The 15,464-nt window shown below is 53.6% G+C and overlaps 1 protein-coding gene across 3 annotated transcripts in view; it reads left to right on the forward strand.

Moving 5' to 3' along the window:
- The first annotated feature begins 253 nt into the window (after positions 1-253).
- The window catches only part of LRFN5 (leucine rich repeat and fibronectin type III domain containing 5), a 77,663-nt gene continuing 62,452 nt past the window's right edge, over positions 254-15,464 (forward strand). For all 3 annotated transcript variants that reach the window (XM_081910518.1, XM_081910517.1, XM_081910516.1), the window contains exon 1: positions 254-441. The gene's annotated coding sequence lies outside the window, so the exon portion shown is untranslated. The remainder of the gene's footprint in view (positions 442-15,464) is intronic.

Genomic DNA, 15,464 nt, shown 5'->3' on the forward strand with positions numbered 1-15,464 from the left:
GGCGGAGGGGCCCGGGGCCAGCGAGGGCGCGGCGCGCCCGGAGGGATCTTTGCGCATCGCGGGAGCGGCGGGCGAGGCGGCGCGCAGGGCGTCGGGGCCGGGCAAGGTCACCCCCGGGCCGGTGGAGCCGCTTCCCGCCGCCCGCGCGCTTCCCATGGGGCGAGCTCGGCGGCTTGAGCGCGCCCGCCGAGCCGGGCGCTCCGGCCCCGAGCGCAGCCGCTCTTGTGCCGCCGCCGCCGCCGCCCGGGGCCGCCGCCGCCTCTCGCCTCTAGGATGCGGCGCCTGCCGCGGCGCCTGGTGAGCGGCGCACCGGAGCAGGGAGCGGGCGGACGACGAGGAAGGCGGCCAGCAGCAGCAGCAGCAGCAGCAGCAGGAGGAGGAAGGCGGCCGCCGGAGACGGAGCGCCCCGGGCGGCCGGTCGGATTCCCCGGGAGGCAGCAGGTAAGCGCCTCGGCTCGCGCTCTCTGCATTGCAGCCCCCGCGCGGGGAGGGGGTTGGGAGACGGGGGGAGGGGAGGGGGCGAGCTACCTCTTCCCAACGGGGGGCCTGTTTCCTCGCGCCCTCCCCGTCGGAGGGAGGGGGAAGGGAGGGGAAGGTCCCGCTGGGCACGGCCAGGTGTGGCTGCTGCGCCCTTCTCCCGGTTTTCCTGCGCGACGAGGGGGTGAGCGCTGCCCCTCCTCATTTCTTCCCGGTTCTATAACAGAAGGACGCCCCCGCCCTCCCCGTCCTGTTCAGGGACAGAATGGAGGTTCCTGCAAAGCACTCCCTCCCTCCCCCCACCTGCCAAATCCTCCCCCGTTTTCGGGGCTCCGGAACTCGCTTCTCCGCTTGCCTGCCGCTGCGGCTCTGGCAGGTTGGGGGAGCTCCAGGGTCGGTTTTGAAGGGTCTGGATGCGGGAGCGGCACCCCCCCCCCCCGCACCGGGGGGAAGGAGTCAGCCGACAGCCCCCGATTCCCCGCACGTAGAACCAAGGGCCTGGCGCCGAGTGGGTGGGATTTCTGCGGGGTGGGGGGAGCACCGTTCGTGCCGCCGAATCTAGGCTCCCCCCCAAAAGCCTGGACCCCTCGGGGGACTCGCTCCGCTTCTTGCCTGCGCAGATTTTTTTCCTCCGCAGCAGCGCGCGGGGGGGGGGGAGTGTCCCTGCTGGTTTCTAGGCGAGAGGGTCTTCGGGGTGCCCCTCCCCCCGCGCTTTGGATCTCCCCGCTCCTGCCCCCCTCCTGCTGGTGCTCTCCGAAGGTGTGGGGCGCCTCCTGGAAAGGCGTGATGCTGGAGCCCCGAAGCGGGAGGGGGGCGGGGAGAATGGCAGGTTTTTTGGGGGGTGGGGTGGGAGGAGGAGGATGTGGACAGAGCCCAGGCAATGGTGGGGGCTGTATCCCTCCCCCCCCGTCGATGGGCATGGAAATGGCAGGCTCCCTGGAGGAGGGGCAGGGGGGAGGGGGCGCGTCTCTGAGGAAAGAGGTTTCCAGCTGTTAAGTTGCCCTCCTGTTTCTTTGGCGTTGGGAACCTAAACTGCTGCTGCAACTTGTCCCCCTTTTGGGGGTGGGGGTGGAGAGGGGCATCCTTCTGTAAGGCCCTTGTCAATTGTGCTTGTAGGGCCCGGGTCTCTTCATCCTGGCTGCTGGTGAATGGGGCAGGGGGCACCCTTAATGGTGAGCTGATGGGAGCTTCCTTCTCCCTCCAGGCCCTGAGAGCAGGTCTGAGGTCTTTGCAGAGCTCTGGAGCAAGTTGGGGGGATGGAGGGCAAGGAGCCCCCCCATGTGGAGGAAGGGTACTCAGTATCTCTGGACATTGTTCCAGCCAGTTTCTTCCTGGCCTGGGGATATGCACTTGGCCAGAGGAGGCTCCTGGCCTGTCCCAGTTGAGACTCTTCTCTGAGCCATGGAGCTCATCCTGCCCACACTCAGACCCAGTTCTGCCCACACTCAGACCCAGTTCCACTTTCTCTTTGCCCCTTTTATTTGCACCAGAGGACAGATGCACAGATTGGTGGAGGGGAACATTCTCAGGGGAAAGGCCAGAGCTCAAGGGACAAGTGCCTACTTTTCCTGGAAAAGGTTCCAAGTCGGGGCTGAGGGAGACCCTGGACCCCTGGAGAGTCTGCTGCCAGGCAGTGTAGATGCTACAGAGCTCCATGGCCTGTTGGCCTGGATCCCACATAAGCAACTCCCTGAGTAGCGACTGGTTGGAAGGTGGAAGACAGGCCAGTTCTCTGTCCAAATGTCACCTTGGCTGTATGAGGTGGCCTTAGGAAGCCTGTATTTCCTTGGCCCCCAGCTGCGATTTGGATAGGAAAGGTGGCCCCTTACAGGTCTGTTGCAAGAGTTGCTCTGATAACGCATGAGGATGGCTGCTTCATTTTAAGGCCTAAGGCATGAAGGCTTTGCTACTTGCCAAAACAGTGTATTGGAAGAGCCTGGCTGCTGGATCAGACCAAAGTGGAGCCCTGACTAGTTGGGCATCCTAGTCTCCCCACCTGCAAGCAGGACCTGAGAGCAACCTCAGCAGCAGCAGCAGCAGCAGCAGCAGCAGCAGCACTCTCTCTCCACTGGTGCTCCCCAGGATGTGGTCTCATTTGGGGGCCTCCTGAGGGTCCCCGTGGTGGAGCATCTGCCTGGAAAGCCGAAGGTTCAGTCCCAAGTGTTTCCAGCTGGGAGTGGGAATGTCCCTGGCCTGAACCCCTGGAGAGCCATCACTGGCAGCCAAGGTAGACAAGACCAAGGTAGATGGGCCCAGTGGTCTGACTCAGGAGAAGGCAGCCTCCAGAGTTTCCTGCCTCTGGCAGCAGAGGGAGGACATTGACCACAAGGCTGGCAGCCCCATTCCAGCCCCCACCAACCCCCACTTGCCCAAGGAGCCCCAAGGCGGTTGTGGAGGAGGAGTCCCCCAAAGCCCCATCCTTCCTCCTGACCAAGGAAACCTTCAAGGGGGAGTCCAGCCTTTCTTCTCCTTCTGGGCAAGGAGAGCTGGATGTGGGCAAGTCTGGGCTGCAATTGCTTGCCCTCCTCCTCCCCCAGGGGATCGATACTCCTTCTGCTCGAGGGCTTGATAACAGGGCTGGTTTTATAGGAAAATCTTTGGGGATGCTATCAGAGCAAACATTCTGCTTGGGAAAATCGTTAGACTAGCTTTGTCTTTAGCAGGCTGAGCCGAGCCCCAGCTAAGTAGGCGAGGTCTGCTGGCAAGGAGAGCTGGCCCCTTGTGGAGAAGCCATGGCGCTTGCCGGCGTGTCATTTGGAGCAGGTGTGAGCAGCTTTTGCTGATCCAGATAGGGCAGGGGGACAAGGCCTGGCAAGGAGGTCTTCCCTGCCCCCACCTCGCCAGAAGAAATTGAAATAGGGACATGGTTCAGTCCTTTCCAGGGGAATTTGCCTGGAGAGTGCTTGGCTGCCTATGGAGGGCCAACTGCCAAAGAGCTCAGGGCACTTGTGGGTGGGGGGGGGGTGCTCAGGCCCACATGTGAATACCCACATGTGACCATCACCACCTGAAGCTGAGGGGAGGAGGCAGGCAGGCAGCAGTTGTCAGAGGAGCGATTCAGCCCAGCAGGACCAAAGGCTGCCTTCGTAGCAGCGGCTGCTTTCTCCTCTCGGTGTCTCCCGTGCCCTTGAGCCTGAAATAGATGCTAGTCCAGAACAAAACAACAAGCCTTGCAGGATTGTGCCGGCCTCGCAGCTCCGCGTGCGTCTGTTCAAAAGGTGCAGCGGTTGTAGAAGCACCACATGCGGTGGGCGGGTGGGGGAGGCGAGGGGCAGGATTTGGCCCCAGAGGTGCGCCTGTGTGTGAGAGAGGGAGAGAATGAGTGGAAAGGGGGCTGTGCTCTGGGCACCCGAGGCCGATTTCAAGGGAGACGAAATGCTTCTGAGCCTCTCCCCTCTATGGGTCACGTGTGCGAGGTTTTGACACACAATTGGACAGAGCGAGGGAGAGACATCAGACCTTGGTTCCTGCCAGCGTGGATCTTGCCAGTTTTGTGGACTAGCCAGTTCCAACATCACGCTTGGAAGCGGCTTCTAAAGCTCCAGCCTTCAGCCTTTTCAGACCCAGGATGCACTTTGCATAGAATCAGAGTCATCTAGTCCAACCCCTTGCAATTCAGGAATCACAACTAAAGCATCCGTGACAGATGTCTGTCCAGCCTTGGCTTCAAAAAACCCAGTGCCCCCCAACATGCATTGGGGGACCCATTTCTTAACCTTTCCCATCTATTTCCCTGGTGGCCGTGCTCCTGTTTGATCAGTCCATGACCTGCTAGTGGTTCTTGCCCCACCGGCTGAAGATCAGAGCTCGAAAGAAGCCCCCTTCAAATACTGGAGCATTTCCCTTTTCAACTGGTGGAGTCCTTGTTTGTGGCTTGGAGGGGAAGACGGCCCAAGGCTCTTGGGCATTTTGGTGGCCCTACAAGGCTGAGTTCCGGGGGGGGGGGCTATGGAAGCTGCCATTTTGGATTTCTGTTTGGCTGATGAGGATTTGAGCAAAGGCTCTGTGGAGAACTGGAAGGATCAAATGAGTTAAAGAGCACCCTTGGGCTGTGGGGGTGTCCCAATGCCCCCACTTCTCTGGTCCTGCCCACTGCCTGAAATGTTTCACAGACGAGAGGTGGTGGTCTGTCCTGGACAGTGCAAAGTTCCCAAGGCATGGATATACCAAAGTCTGGGGTGCTGATGTCCTCTCACCCCCAAGGGGCTTGAAAGCAGACACACCTGCAAGGATCATACCTGTGGGAGTTGGCATGGGAGAGCTGGAGGAGATAAGAGGTTCATAGAATTGTAGAGTTGGTTTGTCTAGTCTATGCACTGCAGGAATCTCAGCAAACATTCCAGCCAGAGAGGAGGTCACAGAGCAGTCCTGGGTCACGGGGTTGTCCTGCTGAGCCTCCCAGACAACCCAGAGAGCTCAGTTCGGCCTGGCAAAATCCCTGGCCTCCTCCTCCTCACTGGTTTTCTTTTCCATTTATGGGAGAGGAGCAGATCTTGAAGCATAAATAAGGGAGAAGCTACACGAGAGCAGGTGCTTGTTTCAATTTGTTATCCTGGTTGTTGATGGATGTCTCTGGACTGCAGCAGTACAAGGTATTTGTTCTCGGATCAAAAGGACCCTTTTGCGGAAGAATTAGGGCTGCTACAGATCCGCTGGTGCTCCCCAAAGCATGAGCATTAGACGTTGAGGCTCCTGCCTCAGCTTCCTGCACCACATAAACAGTCAAGAGATGCCAACCCAGTTTGTCATGCTAAGCCCAACCATGGCTTCATGTGGGCATGCAGGGGTGGTCTCTCAGAGAGGAGAATGTGCCCACTTTGCAGCTGAGAGCTAAGTCATGGTTTGGCAGAACTTGTCCTCTGAATCTGGGCTTGTGGGTTGACAGACTCCAGACAAACCAAAAGCAGGTGACACGAAAGCAAACCATGGCTTAGCTCCCAGTGGTGCAACAGAACCTGAGGAGGAAGGAGACAGTCGCCATCTCCTCTCCAGAGGCCATGGCTTTGTGGGTCCATGCGAAGCTATGGTTTGTTAGGCTACGCTACTGTTTATTTAAATGCTGCCTTTCCGCCAAAAGACTCCCAGGGCAACTCCCAGGACCAAACAGATACATTCTTCACACACACACACACACACACTTATATATCACTATTTCATAAAAATATATCACAGCAGTTTGCAACAATATAAAAACACAAAACCATACAGTAAATTCACAAGGCGTTAGAAGCAAATACGTAGAAACACAATGATACAAATACAGAATGATGCACTTCCAAATGATGCATATTCAAAACAGCCACAGAATCAGAGAGCTGGACGGGATCCCAAGGGTCATCTGTTCCAACCGCGTCCAGTGCAGGGATCTTAGCTAGAGAATCTCTGATCCGGGTACCAGGCAGGGTTGGTGTGGCAAGGCAGATGCCCCGTGGTGGGTCCCCCAGACCCTCCCCTGCCACTCAGTGTTGCAGGGGAACAGGTCCCTTCCCTTGCGTTGTGCCCATGCTTCCCTCTTTGGCTCCAGCCTCCCTCTCTCCTGGGCCTCCTACCCCCTCCTCACTCTGGGCCCTGAGCCCCTTCCCTCTCTGCATTCCTCTGGCTTGAGGAGAAAGACACATCTTGGTAAGGAGCCGGATCAGGCCAATGGCCTCCCTGGCCCATCATCCCGTTCCCCCTGTTGACCAACCAGAAATCCCTGTAGATTCCAAGGTCGTCTTTGGTTTGGAGGGCCAGGCTGCTGGCCTGAGGGAGAAGGATCCTTCCAGCCAATTGATATTTTGTAATGGAACAGAACAATCGGCTTGAGCCCACCATGGTCCCTTCCTTCTCTCCACCTTTATTATGTTCTTCCTATGCCAATAAACCTCACAGAGATTATCTGTCTAACTCGAGTAGCTCCCCTCCACCTCCCTAGCAGTGGCGGAGCTTCAAGCTCCCGCGGGGGGCGGGCACAGAGCAGGCGGGGGCATGGCTGGCACGCATCCGGGGGGTGTGGTGGGCCACCCTCAGGGGCGTGGCGCACATCCTGGGGGTGTGGCGCCCAGCACGGGAGGGGGGGAGCCATGATGGTACCCCACCAGGATCGTGCGCTCCCCCCGCACCTCTGTTCCTCCGCCAGTGCTCCTTAGTGACTCATGTGAAAGCAGGTACCAGATTGAAGAACATCAGAAGAGCTTTCTGGATCAGGCCCATCTAGTCCAGCCTCCTCTTCTCACAGTGGCCAAACAGATGGCCTAAATGGGAAACCAACAAGCAGGATCTGAGCACCCCTCCTGGGGTTTCCAGCAACTGGAAGCATCTCTGCCTCTGGTTGTGGAGGCAGAGCAGAGTCCTTGTGGCCAGGAGCCATGGAGAGCTTTGTCCTCCATGAATTTGCACAATTCTTTTAAAAAGCCATTCAGGTTGGTGACGGTCGCTGCCTCCTGCAGAAGTGAGCTCCATCTTTTTCAGCAAAGCTGCCTTCCTGGCCTGAGCCTCTTTGCCCTCTAACCTGGGGGTGGCAGTCTTCCCAACAGGACGGCATGCCACAATTGTGTGCCCTGTCCCTGTGAGGGCTCCCCTACCCATGTCCCTGGGCCTCTCCCCAATTCACCTCTGCCATGTGTTGCTCCTTCCCTTGCTGCTCATTCAAGGGGGTCTCCACCCCCTTTGTTTAATCCTCCTCATCCTTCTCTGTGGCTTCATGGGGCTCATTCTTCACATGGGGGCAGGGAAGACTTGCCCCCTTTAAATGTCTTGCTGGAAGAAGATTTTAGTTTTTGTTCTTTGCTGTTTTTATCTGATTTCAGCGTGTCCGTTGTGTTTGCTCTGAAAGAAATCACCTTGAGGTACCTGAGCGCAAAAAATGCAGCTTATATTTATTAATAACGTCAGCTGCTGCTACTGCATTTCTAACCTGCCCTGTATCAAATGATCTCAGGGCAGGTTGCAATCCATAAATATGCCAATACAGTGTAAACTGTAAAAACCACAAAAATCAACCATGTGAAATCTAATAACCAGTGGCAAAATCCAATATAGGGCCATTATACAAATCGGTGGTGTGACTGGCTTTGGAATGCTGTGCTGTTCTGGTTGCCTCCTCTCAAAAAGGACACTGTAGAGTTGGAAAAGTTTCAGGAAGGGGACACCGAAGTGATCCAAGAGGCAACAAGGCTGCCAAATACCAGTTGCTCAATTCACCAACGAATTTGGGACCTAGAATTTCAGTGTCATGTGAGTGAGATGAATAAGCACCCAGCAGTCAAAGACGGTTTTACCCCAGCAATTTAGCTGTCAAAATTACAAATATCTAAATATAGACGGTCGTTCACCCTTGCTAGATTCAACGTGCTGCCATCTGCCTTCTGGCAGGGCAGATCTGTGGGTAAACGGTATGTGGAACGAGTCTGCCCCTGAGGCCTGACAGAGGTGGAAACCGTCTCTCATGTCTTGCTACGATGTCATTTTTATGAGGATATATGCTCAGTCTTTATCACCCTTGTTATACAGAAAATTCCAAGTGGGTCTGAACCTCAGTGCTTAAAATCCCTGCTAGAGGATAAGGATCCAGATATCACGCTAAGGGGGGGGGGGGGAATTTTGCATGGCTGCCATAAAACTCAGGGAACAAGCTGTGCTATTACAAAGACTAAGGTCTCAGGTGCAAACTCTAGATAATATTTTAGAGACTAAGACCTAAACCACATTTCTAATGGCTGTCATATTCATATTGTTTATTGTCATAGTCGATTGTTAATTCAGACTTAATTCTATTGTGTTTTATGTTTGCTTAGTACGGTTTGTGAATCTGGTCTGGGACCATAATGCATTTCATTCATTCAAATGCCAGTTGCTGGAAACCCCAGGAGAGGAGAGAGGAGCTCTTGGGCTTGGATCCTGCTTGCGGGTTTCCCATAATGGGCGTCTGGTTGGCCCTTGTGAGAACAGGATGCTTGGCTAGTTGGACCCCGGTCTGCTCCACCCTGGCTCTTCTCATGTTCTGAACCTCTAGGCATGCAGCTCAGACACCACAACTTCCACTAAGAGCCACTCACACCCCAAATTCACTTGGTGCCTGGACGAGAGCAATGAACGATGGTGCCAACCAGGCCTAATCCTGAATTCACTGAGAACAGGAGGCACGCTAGACTAGATGGCTGGATCCAGCAGGCTGTTCTTGTGTTCTTTTGCACTTCCTGGCTGCCTGAATCGCACAACAGTCTAGATCATGGGTAGGCAAACTAAGGCCTGGGGGCTGGATCTGGCCCAATCGCCTTCTTAATCCGGCCCACGGACGGTCCGGGAATCAGCGTGTTTTTACATGAGTAGAATGTGTCCTTTTATTTAAAATGCATCTCTGGGTTATTTGTGGGGCATAGGAATTTGTTCTTTTTCCAAAATATAGTCCGGTCCCCACAAAGTCTGAGGGACAGTGGACCTGCCCCCTGCTGAAAAAGTTTGCTGACCCCTGGTCTAGCTCAAGAGGTGGGGACCCCAGGGCACTGCATGGGTTTCTGGTCTCCTTGTCAGCCCCCCCAGCAGAGTGGCCAGTGGGGGGCTGATGTTGCTGGACCCCAGCCCCCCACTGGCATCCCCAATGACTGGCAGTACAGAGAAGGGCAGAGGGGAGGGCCACAAGCGGTTTCTTCATCCAGTGCATGCACATTCCTCCGCTGCTGACACTTTCCTCCCTTGGCCTATGTTTTGCAGGGCATCTGGGGGGGGCAGCAGTGGGTAGATGGGGGCCCAGAGGAGCCCTGTCGGCTGAAAAGAAATGTTCCTTGATGCTGTAAGGGCAGCACCGTGGGGGCTCCACAGATCAAGAAATGAATGGAAATATCTCTGGTGCCGGCATTCTCCGAAGCCTCTTTTCTGAGTTTATCCTCCTCGGGAAAATGGATTGTTTACAATATCATCTGTTTCCTTAGTAAATCTAAAGCCCGTGAAATGGGGAGAATCTCATCTCTTAACTGCAAATATTGTGTGAAATGGCAAATCTGCAGAATTGCGCCCCCCACCCCCCACCACTACTGTTGCAGCAGTCATTGTGCATTGCTGAATTACTTTCCAGGGTGTATTTTACCAATACACTCTTAATAGCTGAAAGGGGAAATAGAAAAAGATATTTCTGCTTATTTCTTTTTGTTTGGGTGCAGCATTATTATTATTATTAAACACATCGTAATTCCGTTTTTTGATACTTTTGTGCTGTGAGAGCGAAGGAAGGGATTATCCATCTTGGGTGGCTCCTCTTATCCGTCAGAATAATATCTAGGCAGGCATAATCGCCAGTGTTATCTGTGATTCTCCTGTGATTTCTGGGGGGCCTCCCCCTGGTTCTGCAGTCAAGCAGGGATGTGTCTGTCTGTGCATTTGTGGTCATGCCGGATTCAGCAGGATTTGTCAGCAAACATGCTCATCCTTGCTGCGCATGCTGCAGTCCTCCCACTGACCTCGTGAGGCGCATGGCTTGTTCTAGAGCTGTCGCTTCCAAAGTGGGTGATGGGACATGAGTGGGGGGCACTGAGAGGCAAGGGGGCAGCAGGGGGAAGCTTGGGGTGTAAATGGCCACCAGACTTTGAAAATCTGACAGATCAAGTTCATCCATTTTGTTGCATTAATTGGTTACTGTTTTGAGTTTTGTCGTGTTATTGCCTTCCTTAGTGTGTCGTGCAAACTGCTATTATGAATAATGCTTTTTGTAGGGTGCAGTAGAGGAGGAGTTTGTGGAACCAAGGGGGTGGGGCCCCCAAAGGTTTTGGGAACCCCTGAACCGTAGTTAAATTGTGCTTTGAATTGTCTTGCTGGATGGTCGGCTCAGTGTTCCGCTGACTCCTAATTCTTCATGCCAGCTGTGGTTATAAAAGGATGTTGGAGAGAGTCTGGGTTGCACCTTAACAGCCCCCACACGATGCAAACCTCCAGAGAGGAGGACTTGGCTGCTTTGCTCACACCCCAATTCTCCTCCTTCCCCTCTCACCTGAGAAAGGTCACCTGAACCCAAATCTTGTGGTCTCGCTCTCCCAAGTCCAGGCAGGCCAGGAGGAGAAACCAAGGATTGTCGGAGTGACAGGAAATCCAGCAGCATGTCAACCCAGCTACGAAAAGGGCAAATTCCATGCCAGGGATCACTAGGAAAGGAATTGGAAATAAATCTGTCGATATCAGAATGCTGTTCTGCAAATCTATGGTGCAACCAGATCTGGGATGCTGTGTCCAGTTCTGGTTCCTCACCTCAAAGAGGAGATTGTAGAGTTGGGAAAGGTCCAGAGAAGGGCCGCCAGAATGATCATGGGGGCGGAGAAAGGCTGCAGAGTTTGGGACTTAATCTTAAACAGAGAAAAGGCAAGTAAGAGGATAGAGGTTTGTAAAATTGTGCACAGCATGGACTTCCTCTCGCATAACACTGAAACTCAAGGACATCCCAGGAAGCTGGAAGATTCCGGACAAATCTATCAAGAAATGACTTATTCATGTAGCAGAGTTAAACTATGGAGCTTACTCCCAAAGGAGGCAGTGATGGTCACCAACCGAGATGCCTTTAAAAGAGGATCAGACCAATTCATGGAGAAGGAGGAGGAGGAGGAGGAGGAGGAGGAGAGGGGTACTGATGGCTCTGCTCTGTTTTCATGGTGGGGGCAGTAAATGCTTCTGATTACCCACCGCTGGAAGCTGCAAGAGGGAAGGTGGCTCTTGGGCTTGAATCCTCCTGGTGGGTTTCCATAATGCCATCTGCTTGGCCCCTGGGAGATCAGGATGCTGGAGTAGGTGAGCCATTGCCAGGATCCAGCAGGCTCTTCTTAGGTCCATTTAAATGGGATTTATTCCCCATATTTATAGACTATTTTGTAACCCTTGAGTTAGGCCCGAGAATGGGATTTTTATTTTTTATCCCGGCGGATCAAGACCCACCGCTGCATCCTCCACATTCGGCTGCCTGCTCAGCCTCAGCTTTCTTCCTTCACTGCTTACCTTGAATATGAAATTGTAAGTTCAGATGCTGTTCCACAGAGAATCTGTGAATTTGGAAGGTACTCCAAGGGTCATCTAGTCCAGCCAACCTTTGTTCAGCAACCTCCAATGAAGGAGAGTCTGCTGCCTTGCAACTTTCTGCCTCTCCAATCTGTTTCCTGGTCACTGGCCGGAGTTTTGTGCTGGTGAGGAAGAAGAGCACCAGGATTTCGTTCTGATAAATATCAGGTCGCAGGAAGATGGAATTGGGGGCCCCCACGAAAGGCCACTTCCCACTGGGGCTTGCAGCAGGAGATGAATGCTTGTTGCAGCTTCCTCTGGCCATCCTGAGATGGTCCTCTCTTGGCAATGCATGGAGGAGATCAGGGAAGCAGAGAGGAGTTCAGGTGGGTGGCCCTAGGGATGTGGGCTTGCTCTTGGAAGCTGGTGGCGAAGTCTCTAATCTTGAGCCCCAGAGTTGTGGCCTCGGTGGGTGTTTGGCTGCTGCCATCCTGCAACCTGTTTGTCTCATGGCTCCAATAGCCAGCTGGGGTGGTTCGTAACACCCTCTCCTAGCATTGGGGACTCTTTAGTTTTAGAGAAAAGGCAAGTGAGAGGCAGCATGATAGATGTTTATAAAAAGCTGCATGTCATGGAGAACTGGGCCAAAACTAACAAAGTGGATTTCAGTAGGGAGAAATGCAAGTTTTTACACTCAAGCAGGAAGAACCAGTTGTGCACATAGAAGATACTTGGCTGTTATGGAAATGACGTGCCCCCCCCATCTTTAAAGTTGTTACAATGTTACAAATATTATGCCTGAATGTATCCTTTTGACTTGACAGCTCAGGGAAGATACCTAGCTTTATAAATTTGTAGAAAATCCATTCTTTAACCAACACTCCTCATCCCAACGCCATTTTAAGCCTTAAAGAAAGGTGAATTTGGGCTCCACCTTCCTCCATGAACCAAGAAGCAGGAAGTCATGTGGGCAGCAGGAAGAGGGCATCCCGCCATAATTCCCCAAGAGTGAGAGCACATACACCCCAGGGAGTGCCCAGGGGGGCAACATGGACATCTACAGAGGCAGCTGAGCAAGTCAGGTGTTCTGAAAGCCCACCTCTAGATAAGTCCTGAGGGCAAGGAGATGTAAAGAGTTTTATTGTTCTTTCGGAGATACTTGAGAGGTGTTGGAAAAGGTGTCTGAGAACATGACCTAATGTTGAACTTCTGTAACCCTTGTAGACCCCTCCCCATTTGTGACATGCTAGTGATGTAGAGGCGATGTGTCAATGATGCTGCTCAAAGTGTATTCTGGGGGAAAGAGGGAAGGTTTAGAAGAGGATGTCACCCCATGCTTGGGGTTCTTACTCCTAGGGGGAGCTGTTGCGCAACAATAAAGATGGTGGTCTACTGACTGCTGTTTTGCTCCTATATTTGGCTGGAACTTCCTTCCTTTCTGACCCTATAGACCCACAGGCTCTGCCCGACGAGCTGGGCTGTTGAGTATCCTCTCAACCCAGAATTTTCCTTAACATGGCTTACCAGCAGTACATGTAGAAAAGGTCTGTGGGTCTTGGTGGACCACAAGCCTCACCTGAGCTCACAGTGTGATGCAGCAGCAGAAGAAAGCGAATGCTATTCTAGGCTGCATCAAGAGAAGTCCAGTGTCCAGACCAAGTCATGGTACCCTCCCTTGATCAGACCACACCTGGAATATTGTGTCCAGTTCTGGGCACCACCCAGGACCCACAAGCTGCCCTTTCCGCCTGCCTTCCCTGCTGTGTCAGGCGCTGGCCTTCGTGAGGTGGGGCCTCACTCTGGCTCTCAGGAGCCATTTTGTCCATCAGTGCCTGTGAGGTTGCCTTTCCTGGAACAGTCATGAGCTTCTCCTTTGCAATGCAAGACTCCGCAGATGACATCAACCTGGCAGGTGGGCTGTGGCTGCCGTGGGTCCCTCCCCACAGGTCTGAGTCACTCTTCCTGGCTTCTCTTTGGGGGAATGGGAAGCGAATGCCACAACCTCCTTTCTGCACGGCATCCACCTGTCTTTGTGTGGGATGGAGACTGAGAGCAAGTTTCACAGCTGCCCTGAGATCTCCCAGAGGGTTGGACCCGAAGTCTGCTGGGCTCAAATGGCAAGAAAGAGGATTTAGATGAAAGCTGAGGGAGAACTTCCTCCTGGTGCCAGCTGCATTGCTGTGCCTCAGGCTGCCTGGGAACTGGGTGGCCTCTCCTGGAGAAGTCAGGGTTGTCATACTGGACTTCCTGCCTGGTCTGGGCAACTTTCAAGACTAGGATTGCAAGAGCACTCGGTTTTTTTGCTGGATGTAGAAATGGCTGGAAACCCTTTAACCCACTAAGTGCAGCTTCACAGTGAAGGTTGGTGGAGGAATTGTGGACCTTGGATCAGAGGTGAGGCCACAGAGAGCTTGGGGAAATCATTGTATTTGGGCAATGGATCTGAGTCCTGGTATTCTAGGGGCAGCTGGACACTGGCTGTTTCCTAACTGTCCTCTACCCCTTTAAGGTAATCCATGAGCCTGATTTCAACTTCTGACTTTACAAGGGGTTCAAAAACAGAATTTAAAAGAGATTTCTGCCTGGCAGATGTTAGAAGGCTTTTGAAATTCGCAGCAGAGAACATGTGTGTGTAAATTGCCTCCCAGAGTTAGTCTTACGGCACCTTAAAGCCTAATTGCAGATATATCATTATATTGATTGATTGATTGATTGATTGAATGCATATATATTCCACCGTTTTCTCCAAGGAGCTCAAAGTGGTGTAGATGGCTCTCCTCCTCCTCATTTGATCCTCATAGCAACCCTGCGAGGTAGGGTTAGGCGGAGAGGCAGTGACTGGGCCAGGGGCACCCAATGAGCTTCAGGCTGGGTGGGATTTGAACCCAGTTCACTCCTAGTCTGACATTCTAACCACCACATCACACTGACATGGTGGGCCTCAGGGATCCCTGGTCATCCTTGAGAGTGATGTGCTGGGCACTCCCACCTGGAAAGGGGCACATGGCACAATTTCATGCCCCCCAAGCAAGGGAGAAAGCTTCTTCAATGGTGCCAGCTTCTCCTGGTTGTCTCTTGGCCTGCAGGGAGGGGCAGGGGCAAGGGAGAGGGCTATCAAGGGCTCCTAGCTAGGGAAGAGGGCTCTTGTGCTCAGATCCTGCTTGCTGGTTTCCTACAGGCAACTGTCCAGCCATTGTGAGAGCAGGATGAGGACCCAGGTGAACTACTGGCCTATTTCAGCAGGCTCTTCTGATGCTCACTCTCCTTCCTTGGAGAGCAGATGTTGGATGGTCATCTGTCCTGGAGACTCCTGCATTGCAGGGGGCCGGACTAGATGACTCTTGGGGTCCCTTCCAACTCTACCATTCTACGGTTCTATGATTCTCATGGAAACACAGAAGAGCAGGCTCTTCTGGTGCTGTTATGCAAGGGAAATGCCGTCATGCTCCTCAACGAGCTCGAGCAAGCGGCCTTCTTGGTAGCAACAGCAAGAGCAGGTCCTAGTAAATGACAGATGGAGAGAGCTATTCTGGCAGCAGGCTGGGGAGATGCAGGCTGTTCCTCATCAGAGCATCGGAAAAGCCTGCTGGATCAGGCCAATGGGCACTACCTCGTAGGGCATCCCCTTCTTGCCCTGGCCATCGGATGCCCCAGGGAGAAGCCCGCAGGCAGGAGCTGAGCTTAAGAACCCTTCTCCAGCACATCCCCCACCCAGCCCACCTTTTGGAAAATGGAAAGCTGGCTGGAGTCCGTTCCCTCCCTTCCTCCCACAAAGGGATCACCCAGCAGGAGGGAAAAGGATCGGGCCCAAGAGCGAGCAGCCTTCGTGCCGAAGGAAAGGGCTTGGTGCCAAGTGGTGCTGGCATGTCTGCCCCTTAATCACATCTTGGTTTCAACACCTGTTTGGAAATCTGACTCGAGGTGCGTGGCACCTTGAGAGTTCTGTGCTCCTAGGCAGAATGAGAAAGCAAGGAGACCCAAGGCAATCAAGTAAAAAAGTGGTTTGTTTTTTAAAAAAACAACAACAACAACAA

This window comes from Podarcis melisellensis (genome assembly GCF_964234715.1).
Source record: "Podarcis melisellensis genome assembly, chromosome: 1".
NCBI lineage: Eukaryota > Metazoa > Chordata > Lepidosauria > Squamata > Lacertidae > Podarcis > Podarcis melisellensis.